Below are 19450 nucleotides of genomic sequence, written 5' to 3' on the forward strand. Positions count from 1 at the left end.
CTGGGAGACCCAGAATAGAAGCTGGGAGAAACTGTACCTTTCTAGTGAAGAAGATGAACCAATTAACAAAACTGTTAATTGGTTCTTCAGTGAAGGGCCAGTGATTGGAAACAAGACCATTTCGGTTTCTACATCTTTGCTTATAAAAAGAGCTAAGGACCTCAATGTGTGAAATAACCAATATGAAAAATAAATTTTCCTGGGAACTCTCACAACTAATAGTCATTTGACTGCAAGGAACAGAATACTTGGCTAAAAGTAGATCAACAAGAGGGTCTTGGACCTCTCACACAACAAGGAATCTAGAGGTAGACTGTGCTGGGATCTGTCAATGATTGTGCAACGTTAGAGCTTTGTGTCAGCTTTATTCTCTTTGATCCCTTCCTCATGATGGCCGGGTGTCCAGAGCAGCTCCAAGTACCTTGTTCTCACACATCATCCAAAGGGAGAAGGGAAGAAAGGGATTCTATCTACTTCATTCTCTCTTTTACCCAGAGAATGGAGTTATTCCCAGAAATTACAAGGGGAAATTCATTTAAAATGATACTAGGGAATGAATATGTATTCATGGAGCCTAGGGATCAATCTTGCCCCGATTCCCATTTCCTCTCATGTCTCTTTCTTGTTGTTATTATTATTATTTTCTCTGCTACTGCAATTTTTGTTAAATGTTTTGATGAGAAAAAAAGAATTGAGAAGCTATTCATATAAGTCAAGAAGAAATATGTGTTTATGTCAGCAAAAGAAGTTCAAAGTTAAAAAATAATTTACTTTATTGAAGTGTAGTTGATTTACAATGTGCTAGTTTCTGGTGCCCAGCAAAGTGATTCTGATATATCCATATATGTATATTATTTTTTTCATATTCTTTTCCATTGTATGTTATTAGAAGATATTGAATACAGTTCCCTGTGCTTGTTATCTGTTTTATAAGTAGTGGTTTGTATCTGCTAATCCCAAACTCCTAATTTATCCCTACCCCCTTTCAAAGTTCAACATTTTTAACTTAAAAAATATTTTCAATTATTCCCGTAAGTCCCAGCCAACGTCCTCTGATGTGTCACTGGCCAGTGTCCTCCTCAAATTGTGAAACTCAGCAAGTATCCAGAATTTTCAGCTTCTGAGGGCAGGTCCCATAGGTAAGGAAGAAGAATGGGGATGTGACTATTTGTTTCACAACCAGCAGTGTCTGCAAATGTATATATCCCAAGCTGCTGACTTTCTTGGCAGAGTTATGAGTTTGTGACTAAATAAAGGTGTAACTGAGGAGCTCTTGCTGACCGGTCGTGTCATCATGTCAACACCCTTCCGTGTGCTCTATTATGACCAGAAGGGCCTTGGGCGTTCATCCATCTCTTCACTGCTGGGAACAACCACATACCAAATAGCCACAAAATGGAGCAAGTTCTCCAGCTTTAAACGCACTAGAGACAAAGCCATTTTTCTTGATCTCATTCATTAGCCGGAAGGTCTTCAAATTTCCCTTGCATGATTTACGATCTGGGTGTGGAGGCAAAACACATCCGTGTTAATAAGTAAAGGAAACCATTAGGTAGCAGCCATCCAGGGCCAAGCTCATCATCCATCCATGCATTCCACGCGTCCACTATTTTCTGGCTTTGTTCTACGCACTGGCAATCCCCACAAAAAATCAAGAAATCTAGGTCGCTGTTCTACTTGCTTACATTCAGGCAGGAGGAGACAGACAATAAAACAAGCAATATATATCTTGGGACTTCCCTGGCAGTCCAGTGGTGAAGATTTCACACTTCCACTGCAAGGGAACGTGTGGGTTCGATCCCTGGTTGGGGAACTAAGATCCCACATGCCCGTGAAACACAGCAGGATGGACGGCTGGGGTGGGGGGAGGCGCGGAGGGAAGTGTAATGAGGAGAGTGGTAAGATCTATGAAGATTGACGAACAGGTGAAGTAAAGAGGGGGTAGGGCAGGAACTACTGTCTACAGAAAGGTCAGGGAAGGCCTTTCTGAGAAGCTAACACTTGAGCTGAGACCTGGATGATGAGAAGATCTGAGGGAAGAGCATTCCAGACAGAGGGAACAGCCAGTGCAAAGGCTCTCAGCTGTGAATGAGGAATAGAGAATAGACGGGTGTGGCTGCAGCCCTGTGAGCAAGGGAGGGTGGTAGATGCTGAGCTAGGGCCTCACTGGCCGTGGCGTGGGGCTGGGGTCTATTCTCCCGTATGTCACCTGGGAGAGCCGTAACCAGGGGAGTGACAAGGTCAAGTCTGTACTTCGAAAATCTCCCTCTGGCTGCTGAACAATGAACGAAGAAGCTGTTGCAGGGGAAGCTAATGACATAGACTAGAGAGTGAGCTGTAGAGAGGGAGTGCCTTTCAGAAGGGAGGCCCTGGGCTGCTGCTGACTGAATGGGGCACTGATGGAAAGAGAGGCGTTAGCCTGATGTCAGTGGTGTGCCTTTGACGGAGACGTGGAAGGCTGGGAGAGGATGCTCTTGTTAATTCGGGTTATTCAGAGGTGGGGAGGATGACTGTGGCCTGTGGTATCAAAAAAACCTTTTGGAAGGGTGTGGGTCCTGAGCTTTGGGCTTGACAAAGAGAGGTCTGAGTGGGAGCTTCATGCAGGGAAAATGTGAGCACAGACAGGTGGGCTGGCTTACAGGAGCAGGGTGCACGTGGGGAGGATAGGCTCGGGGAGATAGGCTGAGACCACGTGACAGCCGTATTTAACTTTATTTGGTTCGTGACTCCACTTACCAGTTCTTCAGCAACCACAAGGGGACAACTATGCCGACAGCTACGAACATCTGAACGGCGGGAGGCCTCAGGGAAGGTCCACCGGCCCCTGTCAAGAGGCGTCATGGAGCGATACTGAACTCTTCACCATGACCAGGGGTCTGTTCCCCAACCTGAGAGGCTTAGAGACAGGAAGGTATCAGTTCTCCCAGAGACGTCCAGGCACTCTAGAGAAGCCAGAATAAGTCTCATAAATTGAAGACTACACCAGAAATCTTCCTTACTAATTTACAGTGGAGAGTATAACTTTTCAAAGCGCCTAACACCCCTATCTTCTCCCCATGGGCATGCACCCTGCCCTTTCCTGGTCCCAGAGGTCGCATCGTTAATTAGCAGTAGGTGTGGTGAGTGTGGAAAGCGGCCGAGGTCCGGAAGGGCACTGCACCCTGCATGGAGGCCCCGGCGTCCTCTCAAGCTTGGACTGCTCCTGCCTCTGTTCTGCACAACGCTGCCCCTCACGACCTCCACATTAGCAGACCCTCCAACAAAGGCCGCGACGATTCATAGGATAATTCAGTGAGCACTAGCTACCCGGGTGCTGGGCCCTCTGCAAACATCAGTGGATTTGGTCCTCCCAACAACCTTACGAGGCAGGCCCCATTGTACAGGTGAGGAAACTGAGGTTTGATAGTTTAGCAACCTTGCCCCAAAACACAGTTTATGAGTGACACAGCCTAGACTAACCCGGGTTTCTCCGGCTCCCAAAGCCAGGCCTTTTCCTGTGTGGATTTTTGGTCATTGTCCCTTCTATTGGAGCATCTTCCTCGGGGCTCAGGAGAGGTTCCATCTTCTTCCATGTAATTCTGGGAGGGCAACCTAAGGCCTCAGGTCCTCATATCCTAGAAAAGCCCCCAAGAACTGTCCACAGAAGAGTTCAGTTCAGTTCAGTTCAGTCGCTCAGTCGTGCCCGACTCTGCGACCCCATGGACTGCAGCACACCAGGCCTCCCTGTCCATCACCAACTCCCAGAGTTTACTCAAACTCATGTCCATTGAGTTGGTGATGCCATCCAACCATGTCATCCTCTGTCGTCCCCTTCTCCTCATGCCTTCAATCTTCCCCAGCATCAGGGTCTTTTTAAATGAGTCAGTTCTTCACATCAGGTGGCCAAAGTATTGGAGTTTCAGCATCAGTCCTTCCAGTGAATATTCAGGACTGATAACAGAAGAGCTAAAATCTTTAAATACCTCCCCATCTGTTTAGAACAGAAACAAACCCCTCAGCACAGGCTGCAAAGGCCCCGCAGCCTGGGCTCATGGCCTCATCACACACCTATGCTCAGATCAGCATTACGATCACCCAGAGGTTATCATAGTGTAACGCAATGGCACAATTTCCTGCCCCCCCTTGGATGGTTAGTAATATAATATGACAGAGTATTTAGAAGTCCTTCTAAATGCTTTTCATCTAAGTGTATCAATGTATATTAATTCACTTAATTGGCAAAGCAGCCTATGAAACAGATACTATTTGCAGGCCTATTTAATAGATATTATGATTGGGCATAGGGAAAGTAATTAACTTGCCCAATAAGATTCAGCTAGCAAGTGGTGGAGCCAGATTTGAATCCATATAATCAGATCAAAAGCCATATATTACATCTGGCAACAGAGGCCTTCTAGTGTTAGGGCTCAGGTCCTGAATGTGGGTACTTGTTTTCTTCTGAAAACAGGCTAGAAAACAGCCTGCTGAGGCCTGACTTCCATGGTTGTCCAGAGAAGAGAGAAATCCTCTTGGGTCCACAACCAGTACTTTAACCAGGTCCTTTAGTCACCTAGCCTGGGTTAGGACCACAGAGATCAGATTCCTGTCTCTGAACTCAGACCCCACATCTGCACAAACAAGACAAAGGAAGGAATGTCAGCTTCAGCCTCCTGCTCTTTAGAAATCCCTGGTGTTCTAAACTCCACCCTCAAGAACATCTTGCCTAAGATGGTTTTCACAATGAGAGGAGAGGCAATCTTCATTTCTCAATAAGAGCATTAAACTCTTGTTAAATGTAGATCTATTTTTAGCCACTAAAGTCACCTAATCTAAAACAATATGCATGGGGGATTCCCTGGTGGCTCAGACAGTGAAGAGTCTGCCTGCAATGTGGGAAACCTGGGTTCAATCCCTGAGTCAGGAAGGTCCCCTGGAGAAGGAAATCGCAACCCGCTCCAGTATTCTTGCCTGGAAAATCCCACGGATGGATGAGTCCAGCAGGCTTCAGTCTATTGGGTGGCAAAGAGTCAGACACGACTGACGGACTTCTCTTCAACAACAAAAAATCATGCGTGGCTACGTCTGTGTGTGGGTCTGAGTGTGTGGTGCAGTCATTCTCAGTGAAGGGGAAGCCACAGACCAGCACAGCTCACAGGTGGAATAATCTGAAAGGGAAGTAGGCAATTCTGAAGGTGGAGGCCAGCTCACCCCGTTCCGGGACTGCAAGACTCCCTAGGGTCCACAGAGTCCCGGGCACAGTGGGCAGAGTGCAGGACAAATCCACCCGGCACAGGACTTGCCACGAGGGGCCGGCCATGCCTCTCTTCACTTTAGTTCCCTCCAGCTCCAGGCTACGAGATTGGCCTTTGGGCAGCTACTTTGAGAACCACGAGGTATTGTCCCTGGGCCTCAGAGCAGATCACTGAATTATGTAGACGCTCCCACATAAGCCTTAAAGACAGAACATTGAAGAGCCCATCAGATCAGATCAGATCAGTCGCTCAGTCGTGTCCGACTCTTTGCGATCCCATGAATTGCAGCACGCCAGGCCTCCCTGTCCATCACCAACTCCCGGAGTTCACTCAGACTCACGTCCATCAAGTCAGTGATGCCATCCAGCCATCTCATTCTCTGTCGTCCCCTTCTCCTCCCGCCCCCAATCCCTCCCAGCATCAGAGTCTTTTCCAATGAGTCAACTCTTCGCATGAGGTGGCCAAAGTACTGGAGTTTCAGCTTTAGCATCATTCCCTCCAAAGAAATCCCAGGGCTGATCTCTTTCAGAATGAACTGGTTGGATCTCCTTGCAGTCCAAGGGACTCTCAAGAGTCTTCTCCAACACCACAGTTCAAAAGCATCAATTCTTCCGTGCTCAGCCTTCTTCGCAGTCCAACTCTCACATCCATACATGACCACAGGAAAAACCATAGCCTTGACTAGATGAACCTTTGTTGGCAAAGTAATGTCTCTGCTTTTGAATATGCTATCTAGATTGGTCATCACTTTCCTTCCAAGGAGTAAGCGTCTTTTAATTTCATGGCTGCCGTCACCATCTGCAGTGATTTTGGAGCCCAGAAAAACAAAGTCGGACACTGTTTCCACTGTTTCCTCATCTATTTCCCGTGAAGTGATGGGACCGGATGCCATGATCTTCGTTTTCTGAATGTTGAGCTTTAAGCCAACTTTTTCACTCTCCACTTTCACTTTCATCAAGTGATGAAATCACTTTACATCATTACATTACATCAAGTGATACAATTTGCCCAACTGGTGGAGCTGAGACTTGAACCCAAGTCATATGCAGTGTCAGGACATGAGTCAGAGCAGCTGTTCCCAAGCCCTTCCGCCCTATGGGGTGCCAGTGACAGAGGATCCCAGGGGCTGCAGGATGCAGTGGAAACAACCACTATTTGAGCTCCCAGGGCAGGGACAACTGGAGGACAGGACAGCCACCGGGGAGAACTGCCCTGGGATCAGAGGGTCCCCGCCCAGAGCACAGAGGCATAGCCAGAGCGTGGCCCCGTTACCGCAGGGGTTAGTCCACCCTGAGACAGGCAACCTGGGTCCGCTTAGATCCACCTCTAAAATTCGTGGGGGCAGGACAGGAAGAGAGATGGAGGCCACAGGCCATATATCTACACGTTTAAACTACTTAAAAGTCATCAATCAAGCTCACACACTGTTAAGTGAAACGTGTTCTCTCCTCTGACTTTGACACGTAAGCTTCCACGATGACCTGGGAGGCCAGGTTTGGATTTAGAGCTCTCGGGCTCCGCGGAGCTCTGTGTCTGACTGAGGAGGTATGGGGAAAGTGGGCCCCAGCCCAAGGCCCTCCCTTCCTCTTCTAGAGCCTGCTCTGTCCTACCTCTTAAGGGGCTTTGCCACACATGTGTGGACACTGAGCCTGCATATTCAAGCTCTGCCCATGGTTTTTTGCACAAAGCTGCTGCTTGGCTACTACTTGGGCCCACTCAAGAGCATGGCCCAACCTCAAGAAGATGAACCCAGGGGAGAGGCCCTGGGAGCAGACTCATGGTCATTTGGGATGGGAATTCCACAGTCCCAGGCACCCCAGCGTGGTCTGGGGGGCAGGGGGGTGGGAGTTTTCTCCTTGGCCCGTGGATTCTCCACCCTGTGGGAAGAGACCCCTCCAGAGAGGGCCTCCTAAACCAGGAGGCCCAGGGCAGAGGCACTTCAGTCTGAGCCTAAGGAGGTTGTTGTTGCCACTTCCTTACTGTGAAACGTTGAGCACAGTAATCTCTCTGTTCCTTGTTCTCCACATTTTTTTTTTAAAGGAAATCATTGTAATAAGGAATAACTGAAGAATAAGTGAGCTTAGTGTCAGTAAAGTATTTAAAACAATGCATGGCAAACAGCAAGGTTATGTAAGTGCCATCAGTTTAGTGTAATTATTATTTGGACTTAGTCAGGCATCCTCAAAGTTGTTAACAGATTGAGTGCTCCCCAGAAAACTCATTTCTTAACTGGTGATGGGCAAGAGCTCTTCCTGGAGAACTGGAGAATTCCAAGAGTCAGGCACTCTGGAAGCCTGATTTGTCCTCAGGCCAGAACATATAATAGAACAGAAATTTTGGAAAGGCAGGAGCAGAAGGGAGTGGGAGAGAGAGGGATGCAGCACTGGCTGCTAATTCATTCGGAAACCGTGCTTGGGCAGCGGGCACTTTCCAGGCCCCAGGTAACCAGACTGTGCAAGACAGACTAGGGGCTGTGCCTCTGTTAGTCTTACCTTCTTGGGACAGGGGAGAGGGAGAGAGGAAGCTATTTAACAGGAAAGCAAGGAAATAAACACGGCTTTCACTGCTAGAGATTAAGAGGAGTGAAAGCGATCAAGTAGGGTGAAGGGAGAGTGATGACTATTGAGGGGAGGGGAGCTGCTTTCTACAGGATGTTTATAGAAGGCCTCGGAGGAGGTGGTGTTAAGCAGAGACCTGCACAATGAGGAGGGATTGGCTCTGTGAACGACCAGGAAAAGATGTCCCAAGAAAACTGGCCAGAGCAAGCGCCTGAGGTCATAGCATGTTTGATACAATGTAAGAAGCAGAGAGAAGAACTACGTGGCTTAAAAGTAGTTCACAGAGGGAAGAGTGATAGGTAACAGAAGTCAGCAAGGTAAAGAGGGACGAGATCACGCCCTTCTCAAAATATAATATGCCTACACACCATCTGGGATCTTGTCAAAGTTCAGATTCAGAAAGTCCGAGGTGGGGCCTGAGATTCCGCATTCCTGACGTGATCCCAGGTAAGGCCAATGCCACTGGCCCGTGGACCACTCTTGGAGTAGCCAGGCTCTCGGCAACAGATTTCATTTTAACTATGTTCAGAAGACTTAAGTAGGAACTTAAGTCTTAAGTTCTTAAGACTTAAGTCTGGCCATAATTTTTTTGGAGGATAATTGCTTTACAATGTGGTAGTCTCTGCCATACATCAATGCGAATCAGTCATATACACACACACACACACACATATATATATATGCTAAGTCACTTCAGTCGTGTCCAACTCTTTCTGACCCCATGGACTGCAGCCCATCAGGCTCCTCTGTCTATGGGATTTCCCAGGCAAGAACACTGGCGTGGGTGGCCATGCCTTCCTCCAGGGGATCTTCCCGACTCAGGGATCCAATTGTGTCTCATTATGTTTCCTGCATTGGCAGGTGGGTTCTTTACCACTGGCCCCACCTGGGAAGCCCATATACATATATATCCCGTCCCTCTCGAGCTTCCCTCCTCCCTCCCCCTGCACTAGGTCGTATTTTTAAAACTCGGTCTGTTTGCAATGTGGAGACTGGGCTAAGGGTAAGACAGAAAACTGGACCCCAACGGGGAGGTGACTGTAGTAGTCCAGGTGAAAGGCAGTGGAGGCCTGGGGATAGTGGGGGTGGGGGATGTGGGTGAAGCACAAGTCAACCAGCATGGCTAATCGACTGGATGACAAAGGTGAGTTAAAAACAGAAACGCAGCATGTCTAAGCATTTCTCAGATGTCTGAGTCAGGGTTGGGCCCCAGCAAGGGGCTAGGTGATACCATTACTGACTTGGCTGAAGCTGGTGTCGGGGTGGGGTGGGGTGGGGGTGAGGGACAGAGTTTATAAAGGAAAACCCAGAGTTTCAGTTTGGATGTGCTAGGTTTGAGATGACGGTCACATATTCAAGTGGAAATGTGAGTCATATAGACGAATCTTGAATTCAAGAGTAAATTTACAGCTGAAAATAAAAATTTAGGAGCATTGCTTTGTAGATGATGTTTTAAAGGCACAAGAGTGTTGGGCTTGCTTGTGGAAAAAGTGTAGAAGCTGAAGCTGTGGGTATCTGATACTGGTGAGGCAGGAGGGGAACAAGGAGAGCATAACAGTGGACCCCAAGGATGTCCACACCTGATCCACGAAGCCTGGGGATACATTACCTGGCATGGAAAAAGGGACTTTGCAGATGCAATGAAGGTTAAAGACTTTGAGATGGAGAGCTTAGCCTGGATTATCTGGGTAGGCCCAATCTTACCAACAGAGTCTTTAAAAATAAAAAAGGAAGGTAGAGAGGGGGTCAGAGAGAGATGATATTGGAAGAGGCAGAAGTGACTTGAAATATGGGAGGGATTTACCCCCCCCACTGCAGGCTCTAAAGATGGAGGAGCTAAGGAATGAGTTGCCTCCAGGAGCTGGGAAATAGTCCTCAGCTGATAGCAAAGATGTAGGACCTCAGTCCTACAACTGAGGGAATGAATTCTGCCAACAATCTGAATGTGCAAGGACACAGATTTTCCCCTAGAACTTCTGGAAGGGAACACAGAGCAGCCAGCAATTAGATGTTAGCCAGTGTTGGACTTCTGACCTATGGAACCGTAAGATGACCAACTGCCTTGTTTAAAACCACTAAGTAAGATAATTTGTTACTGTAGCAATAGAAAAGGGATTCATGTGGTTTAAACTAAAAGCAAAAAGAAGAAAGGGTTTCAAGAAAGAGGGGGCCATCTGCTGTGTCAAGGCTGCAAGTGAGAGGAAGGAGGTGGGAGGTGGACCAGGTGATGCTCCTGATTAACCAGGAGCTTGTGGTTAATCTTGATGGGCAGTGTCAGAAACCAGGCCAGGATGGGTTGAGGAGGAAAGGGCGGGGTGAGGAAGTGGAAGCGGTGAATACAGACAACCCTGTTGTTAAGTTTGGTTGTGAAGAGAAGGAAGGAAATGGTACCGTACCTGGGGGGAAGATGTACGTTCACCTAGGAGTTTTGTCGGTTTTCTTTTTTCTTTTCTTTTCTTTCTTTCTTTTTTTCTGGCTGCCCTGCACAGCATGTGGGATCTTACTTCCCTTACCAGAAATCAAATCCCTGCTCCTTGCAGTGGAAGTACGGATTCTTAACCACTGGACCACCAGGGAAGGCCCTTGTTTTCTCAGTTTTAGGAGTAGATAGAGAGCATGTTTGTTTGCTGAAGGAATCAATTTAGTACCAAGAAAGAGTTAGGTGTGTGGGAGCAGGAGGAGAGGATCGGGAGCAAAATTACAGAGCCACAAGCGGAGGGGGTGGAGGTGATGAGAGGAAGGAGCTGGAAGGGAGACTAAGCAGATGAGCACAAGTGTAAGGGGTTTGCAGTTTGGTGGATGGAGGAGGAGCTCCCGTCCAAGGGCTTGTTCTGTCATCCAAATGCCTGAAATGCTCACAGGAGGGTATGGGGAGAGAGACGTGCTGGAGGTTTGAGGAAAGACAAAATGATAGCAAATGGCTTGTCTTAGACTAGAGGAAGTCATCTGATTATGAAAGGAAGGAAGGAAGTGGCCTTAGCTTTCTCTTTCTTCTCCCCCGGGTGCTGGGACTGTGGGTGGTCTGTCGGGTCAAGGTTGGGCTCTGCAGTATGTTTCTTACTAGACACACACCCTTGGAGCAACTTTCTTAGCCTGCCTGAGCTTCGGTTCGGTTCTGCGTTACTGTCGTCATCAGGCTTGACGACGCCTACTTGCATCAAAGGAGACAGCATGTGGCAAAGTGCTTCGTGGACTGTCCGGTCCTGTTTGGGTGTGAAATGTGCTCTTTCGTCATGGGTGGAGTCTATCTTATGATTCCTGGCCATGGCAGGGGGATCCCTGAAGGCTGGAGAGGAGTGTCTGGGAGGGTGCTCATCTAGCCATAGCCTCTGTGTGCTGAGATCACTCCCTTTCGTAGCTGAGCAGTCCCTTCCACCTCCACCTGTTTCCAGGAGGGCTGAGAAACTCAGGCCTCAAAGGGAGGGGAAATCTGTATCGGGGTTTCCTCTCCTTGGGGTGCTCCTCCAGCCGTATTATCTGCAGCTGTATTGTTTGCGGCTGTCACCTGGCAGGTCCTGCCTTGCCCCTTGCTGAATGTCTGCTTCCCAGAGGGACCCCAGAGTGGCAATAAGTTTTCCAACTCAGGTTCCCTGCAAAAGCTGTCTGTTGGATTAGAACATGTTGTGTAGGTTGTCTGGAGAAGGGCTTTTGTTGTTGTTCAGTCGCTAGGTCATGTCTGACTTTTTGTGATCCCATGGACTATAGCCTACCAGGCATCTCTGTCCGTGGAATTTTCCAGGCAGTTATACTGGAGTGGGTTGCCGTTTCCTACTCCAGGGGATCTTCCTAATGCAGGGATTGTACCTGCATCTCCATGTCTTCTGCATTGGTAGGCGGATTCTTTACCTACTGAGCTATCAGGGAAGCCCCAGAAAATGTTGGGGTACCCTTTAAAAATGATTCATAGCTGCCACAAGGATAAAAGATTATCTTTTCTGACCAATATCTGAGCATCAACCAGGATATGCAAAGACACACCCCACAGTTAGTGAATGGGTAAATCACAAGTGTGATTACTTTCAAGACAAGATTAATAACACAAACAATGTTTCCAGAAAGAACAGGAGGTTAGCGAACTTTTATTTTTGATAAGGCAAAGTTAAGAAGAGGAGACCATGAAGGTCAACTAGGAAATTTCAGGCTCATCAAGTGGTGGACAGGGCATTTTATATTTTTATGAAAGTACAGAAGCAGACACTACATTCAAACTCCCCTTCTGGACTAGAGGGTACAGTCCCCAGCTGCAAATGAGGCAGCCGACCACCAAACTGCAGAGCATGGCACCCCGGGAGATGCGACAGTGGTGTCTGGGCACCTAGAAAGTCCATCTGTCCAACAGAAGCATCCTCTCAAGGGGCTGGGCAGGGAGTGAAAACCAGGGCTGGACGGGGTGTGGCTGAACTGTGGACCGCAGCACAGGGCAAGTGGGTCCATAAGGAAGGAGAGGTGGGGCCTTGTGAAGTCCTTCAGGGTATCTGCTGATAAGCAAGGCCATCGTAAAATAAGAACAACATTCTTATCCACACACATCTGGACACTGACGTGGTCACCTGGGAACATTAACACACTCGGTATTTCATCTGGGTGATTCATGCAGAAAGCACTAACAGTGCCTGCTGTGGACTAGGCAAACTCCTGCAGGATAGCCTTTCTTCTCTGCATGTGCTCTCCCTCTTTTTGCAGCTAAATGGCTTAAGTCAAATTTATCTGGATATCTGAAAATTTCTGATGCATTCATGACACAGCTACATAGGTCTTGTGACCTCCTGGAGTACCCAGACTTAGCTACTATTTTAAAAAATACTTATTTGGCTGCGTTGGGTCTTAGTTGTGGCATGCAGGCTTACTTGCTCCAGGGCATGTGGAATCTTGGTTCCCTGACCAGGGATCAAACCGGTGTCCCCTGCATTGCAAGGCGGATTCTTAACCTCCGGACCATCAGAGGAGTCCCTTTGCTTCTACTTTAAAAAACAAAGAAAGAAAGAGAGAATTAGTTGAGCCCTGCTGTCCTGGATACTGTCCTAGGCTCTTTCACTTTCTCCCACTGGATTTGTCCGCCTCTGCCTCCAGGCTCTGGTCACAACCTGCTTTAGTCTGTGCCGCCTCATTTACCCTCTTCCCCTGATAACAGTATTCCTTTTTCTTTGGAAAACCGATCCTTTCTTACTCCAAACATGTACTTATGGTTGGGGTTGCCAGTTACAGTGCTCACCCCAATAGTGACGTGACCTCTCTGGTCACAGTGACTGATCTGGGGATAAACAAACAATCCAAGCCTAACCAGAGTTTTCTCCAGTATTTTTCAAACTAGGATCAGGAGAGAAGTTCTATTGCTTTTTTTTCCCCCCCTTCTGATCTCAAAGTTGAAAGCATACAACCAGAATTCTGGACTCTCAGAAGCAGCCCAGCTGAGAAAATAATGCCAATGTACAGAGACCAGAAATGCAGAGCAAGATGGTGTCATGGTGTCTCAGAGTCTAGGCATGGCTTTGTCCTACCCTTGATTTAGTTCTTTGAGGCAACTGAGTCCCCTTCCCTGCTTCAGCTGATTCGGTTTGGGAAACCCACTCCAGTATTCAATCCTAAAGGAAATCAGTCCCGAATATTCATTGGAAGGACTGATGCTGAAGCTGAAGCTCCAATACTTTGGCCACCTGATGCAAAGAACTGAGTCATTGGAAAAGCCCCTGATGCTGGGAAAGATTGAAGGCGGGAGGAGAAGGGGACAACAGAGGATCAGATGGTTGGATGGCATCACTGACTCAATGGACATGAGTTTGAGTAAGCTCCGGGAGTTGGTGATGGAAAAGAAAGCCTGGCATGCTGCAGTCCATGGGGTTGCAGAGAGTCAGACATGACTGAGCATCTGAACTGAACTGAGTCACCTTCCCTGCTTCAGCTGATTCAGTTTAGGATTTTCTTGAGTATAACCAAGTCCTCCTAAGGTGCTCATTTATTCAGACAAATCCCAGAATCTCAGGCAGTCCCTTCAACTGACCAAGAGGTTCAGATCCTGTTCCTCTGAGTTTTGACATCCCTTTGAAGTTTTCTTGTTTCCTCTGTAGCAACCCCCACCAAACTGGCTCCAGCTCATGATTCTGGATTAAATATTTATCTCATCTCCTCTAAGACAGGCTGAATTTTCAAAGGCTTGACTAAAATTCTGAGGGCTGACAGCCAACAAACAAATAATATGAGGTAGTAAATGTATAAAACAGACAACATTACAGAAGTCTTCCGCAAGCTTACTTCAAGACTTGCAGATCTATATTACTGCATGAGCTGTCTTGAAATGGCTTTATTGTAACTCTGAAGATGTGGCAAAAGGTTTTAGCAATTCAGCCTGGATCCTTTGCTTCCTGGCTATGAGTCTGACTCCACATAGAGGGCATTGTTTAAAAAGTTAAAAAAAATTTAATGTACCAAGACAAATTGATTAATCCATGCAGAAATCTGGTGTTGAACTCCAACTCTGTCCTTGTAGAGCTGTGTGACCTTGGGCAAGTTATTTAGCTTTCTATGTCTCAGAGACTATGTCTGTAACATGGAGATCACAATATTATAGGATAGTACGGAGGATTAAGTGAGATAAAACATGTAAAACATTCAGGGTTAATAAGTGGAATTTCTGTTCACTTCGTCCCTGAAACAGAACAAGCTGCAGGAGGACATGGCCATCTTCTTTCTGGTCCTTGCTTGCCTCACTGAGAGGAAGGATGGTGACCTAACTGGTAAGTTTTGGGAAAGGAACTCCACCGTATGGCTCAGTCTCTCCGGAATCTCCTCCTCTGGCACCTGGCAGCCTGTGTGCCAGCAGGTGCCCACCGAAGTCTTTTCCTCCATTCAGCCAGCTTACCGGACAGGCTCAGCCCGTCAAGAGCTGGAGTCACGTTTAATTAGGAACGCTTCGTGAAAGTGCATCTAAGCCACATTCTCCAGTCAATTTCATCTGTGAGAAAGTGGAGGCGTTTGCGTCTCCATTTGCTCTCTGTGCTTGTTCCTTGCTTGAGACGGGACACAGGGGTATTACTGACAGCCCCCCATACTCCCACCCCAAGCCCCTCTACTTAACAGTGCTCAACCCATAGGAAGCGCTCAGTAAGTGCACAGACATCTATTCTAGGAGCCTAACATTCTCCCAAACCAATCCCACAGTATCACAAGGTTGGCAAGGTCCCCAGAAGTCTCCTGAGGGGAAGACTGGACAACTCCACCCCAGCGACTCAGCCTTGTGGCCCTGATGCTTTTGACTTCAGGCCTCATTTGATGACTTGCAGGTTCCTAAAAGGCTTGCCTCTTGATATTGGCCAGAGAGCTCTAACAGAAAGCCCTGGAGACTACAGCCTTATATCTTCACTTGAAATAATCTGCTTGTCCTTGTGGAATGAGGATGGAAAGAGGGAGAAAGCAGAGGGGTTAGAATAGTATGTTGTTGTGGGGGAGGTACCTATTCCCTTTGAATTGCCAAATGACCTGGGGACCAGGGAAGCTCTACCTGAATATGGGGCTCTGCCCCATTTATCCTTTTCACAGAGGTCCTCATCTTAATATTTCAATAGCTATGTTGGAAAGCCTGATGAAAATGAACTCTACCATTACTTTGCTGTGAGACCTTGCGCAAGCGCCTTCACCTTTCTGGACCTCAGTCTCCTCAGACAGATCAAGAATAAGACCATTGGGCTAAGTGTGAGCAGGAAAGAATAAGGAGCTGGGAAGGGATTGCCTAAGCCCTTGCATGCTGGCTCTCTCCAGTGGGTGGCTAGACCCCCAGTTCCCTGCGCCCACCCAGGAGACTCACAGAAGGACGGGCAGGGATTTCTGTGTTTCCCACTCTCATTTCTAAGGCCTCGAAGTGCCCAAGTTTAGGTACAGTATTCTGCCTCCTCTACCTTCCTCTAACCAGCCTTTTGTCTCAGAAGCCCACTTTTATGGACTATAATCAGGACATCCTCACTTCCGGTTTTGATTGAGTTTGGCCAATGGGAGGTGATGGCAAGACAGCAGAGGACCGGGGGAGAAAGAGACGGAAGTGAGATTTCCCTGGTGCCTCCCTGCTTTCCTCCTGGCTCTGTGTCCCTGGCAGTGGCAGCATTTTGTGGTCACGGCTCCTATTGGGAGGCCTCTCTTCCTGGACTCAGCTTCCACCAGTCTTCCTCGCAGAGTTCCCTCCCATAATTTCCTCCTTTGGAGGAGTGCAAGAAGGACTTCTGTCATTAGTTGCTAGGGACCTTACACGTCTTGTCAGGTCCTTCCACCCACACACACCTCTGAACCAGTCCATCCATTAGCAATCCCCTCAGCCATCCTTCTGAAGGTGCCTTTTCTTTCCTGCCATATCTAACTGATAATGGACTCTCACGACCTCTCTTCCAATTTTCACAACGGGTATTCCAACTGAGCCCAGGCATGGAGAGGTTCACCTTGAAGACCAAGAGGCAAGTTCTGAAGGGACAAAGCCACGATTCCTTCCCTGCTGCTCAGCCCTTGCCTTCCAGCGGCTCACACTCTCTCTGATCCTCAGTGCTAGTGAGTAAGTAGAAAGTCATCTAGTGCTCTGCCACTGGATGACACGTTTTACCAAACACTATTCTGTTGCTCACCATCACCATCTGTATTGGTGTAGAAGCTGCATTCCTCTTACCGTCTATCTTGTTTTTAGTGGAAAGACTCCCAAATTCCCTTTTATTCACACATAACACACGAATGATTCACAAGTGGGAAAGTCAACAGGGCTCCTTTGACCTTAGTCTTCTCATTGGTAAAAATTAGATAATATAATAATATTCTCAACCTCATAAGGATGGGGTGAGGGTTAAATGAGTAGCGTCTGTAAGTGCTCAGCAGAGCAGGTGCAAACTATTAGCCGTTACTTTTATTCTCCCATCTGATTTATCTTGCCTCACTTTCCTACCACGTGTATGCAGGAAGGGGAACAGGGAACCAGCTAGGAATTCCCAAATGCCCCCACTTTCAATCCTTTCCTTGGCACGTCGTCCCCCCTCCATGCCCTATCCCCAAGTAGATTTCCTTCTCTGGCACTTTTTCATCCCAGGAAGCTCCTGGAAGAGCAAGCCAGGAAGTTGTAAAATTATGTTTTCTGTTTTCAATTCTAGACCAGTGGTTTTCACATGGTGGTCAAGGGGATCCCTAGGGTTCCCAAGAAGCCCCCATGGACCACAGAAAGTGGTTACTGCTGTAGGTCATACCTTTCAGCTTGCTTTGATCTGAGACTCCTTTTAAGATTCTGTTTAAACAGACTTCTGAGGCTTAAAGTTGAGAACCCCCGTATGACTGTTGTGAGACACTGATGTTCCAGATTTTATAAGTCTCAATGCTAATTTCTTCAAAGAAGAAATTGCCAAGAAACCTTATTCCATTCTTATCATTTGTATTCTTTTCTATTTCTGATATGATCTGAAATAGATATGTGAACAAACAAGTCTTTGTGTACTTACATGGGCTGTCCTTCCCAGGTACTCTTCACGTTCAGCCAACATTGTCCCCTTAATTCCCTAGGGAAGATAACTACAACACTGTTTAACAACAGAGTGAAGGCACTTGACTTTTATCGGCACCTGATCTCACCACTGGAGTGCATCCATCCCTGGGAATCCCAGGTTGCCAGGGGACTATCTGTGCAGTTCAAGACTTTGGCACAGAGAATATGAATGGATGAAGGGAGCAAAAGCCCCAGCCTCCAGATATCTGCCTGGAACACTCTTCCACATTGACACAAGTTTCCCTCCCATTCTCCATTTGGGTCTTTGGATCAAATATTACCTCATTAGAACTGCCTTCAGACTGGGGGCAAGAGGAACCCCCTACCTTGTCTTCTGAGCTCTCCAGTCCTCTTCCAGCCATGCCCCTTTCCACAGAGTTAGAAGCCCATGGGTCAAGGGGATGTGCCCACCCAAAGCTCCTGTGCCTCACCTCTTCTTAGATCATACAGGGAGTACCCGAGACCCTAGAACTCCCATTCCAAGAGTACCAGGCCAACTTCCAGAGACTACATCAGCCTTTTCCTCAAGGTCTATTCTCTTGAGGAACCAAGGATGGGCTATTTGCTAAAGGTATGGCTGGAGCTCAGATATGCAGACAGGGATGTTATAGGTGCAGGCACAAAGTCCCATGAAGAGTGGGACAGAGCTGGGGTGCAAAGAACGGGAGGAAGTTTGAGGGCCAGGGACCAGTTACCACCCAAGAAGCCCCATTCCAGTGTACATCTTAGGGGGAGTCTGAGAATCCTAAACTTAAGTTTGGCCTTCCAGATTTTTGTGACTGTGTACTTGTCAAGATGAAAGGACAGGATTTCTACCTAAGTTTAGACTGGCTTATAATTTTAAATTAGGTAGATATACGTGTGGGGCTTCCCAGGTGCTCAGTGGTAAACAATTCGCCTGCCAATGTAGGAGACATGAGTTTGATCCCTGGGTCGGGAAGATCACCTGGAGAAGGAAATGGCTACCCACTCTAGTATTCTTGCCTGGGAAATCCCATGGACAGAGGAGCCTGGAGGGCTGCAGTCCATGGGGGTCGCAAAGAGTCGGATGTGACCTAATGACTGAGCACACACACATGATATGTTTATCTCCATTTGCACTGTTTGCCCTGGCCCTGTAAATATCAGGGATGGGTCTATCCCTGACCTCCCTATCTAAAATAAAATACCACTTCCTCTGTCAAATAAAATACCACTTCCTCTGTCACTTTATTCTTACTTCATCGTACATTTCTTCAGAACCTTTGTCAACACAGGATCTACATTTATGTCTCTATCCTTGTCTATGTAGGTTCCATGACTGTAGAGTCTTGATTTTATGTACTGCCTTAGCCTTAGTACCTACAGCAGCGCCTCGCACAAAGAAACTACTAGATAAATGTTGAATGAATAACAAATCTAGTCTCAGAAGACTTACAAGCAAGGTGGGCTAACCCAGGAGGCACAGACGAAAAAGATCAGTTGTGACAACACTCTGAGGAACACCTGCTCCCCTGAAGATAACCCAGCATTGGAGCAGACTGGAGGGTTAGATGTGGGGGACCTGGGCTGCTGGGAGCCAGGTGGCCAGAACTGCGCGCTGAGCAAACTCTGACGCCACCCAATGGGCCATGCCAATCCAGTCCAGTCTATGATGGGAGGGGGCTTCTAATTCATTATCAGGAAGCCCTCAAATATGTTTTCCTTGGATGGTCACAGGCCTCAGGCGGTGTGGACACATCTGATCCCCGTGGGGTCATTGTGGTTACACACTCAAGAGACTGTCTTTCCACCCCTCCCTCTCTCCCACATGCTTCTAAGTCACAACTTCTCGTCGCTTGGTGGGATCCCCAGCACTTTCTGGGAACAACGTCCATCGGTCCAATCCATTCCAACGGATTCCTTTTCCGTTGGATACGGGGCCCATGAGAAGCCAAACAACTTCCCCGGGTCGCCCAGAGAGACTCTGTCGCCCGGGACTCTGCCCCAGCGGATGTTCCACACCTATCATTTGGCGGGCGGGGCTCGAGGGCCTGGGCTGCGCTCTCCGCCTTTTCTAAGAGGCGGAGGCGAGAACCCGAGCAGCTCTGAGGTCTAGGCGAACGGCGAAGAGAGGCGCTCGCAGCCGGGCGGGGAGACCAGCGCCGGGCTTCTGCCTTCGTCGGCTCTCTGGCCGGCGGGCG

At 47.9% G+C, this 19450-nt stretch overlaps 1 long non-coding RNA gene across 5 annotated transcripts; it reads right to left on the minus strand.

The window, feature by feature from the left end:
• Nucleotides 1-748: 748 nt before the first annotated feature.
• Nucleotides 749-19378, minus strand: LOC132342485 (uncharacterized). 5 transcript variants are annotated; one of them, XR_009490893.1, is made up of 5 exons: nt 17245-19378; nt 14213-14326; nt 12637-12750; nt 2737-5144; nt 749-1500 (listed from the first exon to the last, which is right to left on the minus strand). It is a non-coding gene; the product is annotated as an uncharacterized lncRNA (long non-coding RNA). The 5 variants fall into 5 exon arrangements; XR_009490892.1 differs by lacking the exon at nt 14213-14326; XR_009490894.1 differs by having other exon boundaries at nt 2737-2896; nt 14213-19378.
• Nucleotides 19379-19450: the final 72 nt, after the last annotated feature.

Source organism: Bos taurus, chromosome 16 (assembly GCF_002263795.3).
Source record: "Bos taurus isolate L1 Dominette 01449 registration number 42190680 breed Hereford chromosome 16, ARS-UCD2.0, whole genome shotgun sequence".
Lineage (NCBI taxonomy): Eukaryota > Metazoa > Chordata > Mammalia > Artiodactyla > Bovidae > Bos > Bos taurus.